Here is a 783-nt window from a genome sequence, read left to right on the forward strand (position 1 = left end):
TGTAACTCTGTGAGTGGACGTCACCCATCACAAGGCAGTTTCTCAGAAAGCTTCTTTCCAGTTTTTCTCTGAGGATATTTTCTTTTTCACCATCGCCCTCTATGGGTTTCCAGAGATCACTTTGCAATTCCAAAAGAACAGGCTTAGGGATCGACTTCTTGATGGGAAAGCTGTAACTCTGTGAGATGAATTCACAGAACACTAAGCAGTTTCTCAGAAAGTTTCTTTCCAGTTTTCATCTGAGGATATTTCCTTTATCTCCATAGCCCTCCATGGGCTTCCACATATCACTTTGCAAAATCCACAAGAACAGTGTTAGCCAAAGGCTTCTTGAGGGGAAAGCTGTATCTCTGTGAGATGATTTCACAGAACACAAAGAAGTTTCTCAGAAAGCTTCTCTCTCTTTGTTCTCGGAGGATATTTCCTTTGGCCCTAGAGTCTTCAAAGGGAACCGAAATATCAGTTCTCAGATTCCACAGAAATAAGGCTAGCAAACAGATCCACGAAATAGAGCTGTAACTGTGTGAGTGGAAGTCACATATCACAAAGCATTTTCTCAGAAAGCTTCTTTCCAGTTTTTCTCTGAGGATATTTTCTTTTTCACCATAGCCTTCTACGCGGGTCCAAATATCACTTTGCAAATTCCACAAGAACAGGATTACCGAACGCTTCTGGAGGGGAAAGCTGTAACTCTGTGAGATGAATTAACAGAACACTAAGCAATTTCTCAGAAAACTTCTTTGCAGTTTTCTTCTGAGGCTATTTCCTTTTTCACAATAGCCC

General features: G+C 41.1%; 1 pseudogene; it reads right to left on the reverse strand.

Moving 5' to 3' along the window:
• The window catches only part of LOC105554147, a 13,838-nt pseudogene that overhangs the window by 12,244 nt on the left and 811 nt on the right, over window positions 1-783 (reverse strand).

The sequence above is a fragment of the Mandrillus leucophaeus genome, unplaced genomic scaffold, assembly GCF_000951045.1.
Source record: "Mandrillus leucophaeus isolate KB7577 unplaced genomic scaffold, Mleu.le_1.0 Scaffold63, whole genome shotgun sequence".
NCBI classification, from domain to species: Eukaryota; Metazoa; Chordata; class Mammalia; order Primates; family Cercopithecidae; genus Mandrillus; species Mandrillus leucophaeus.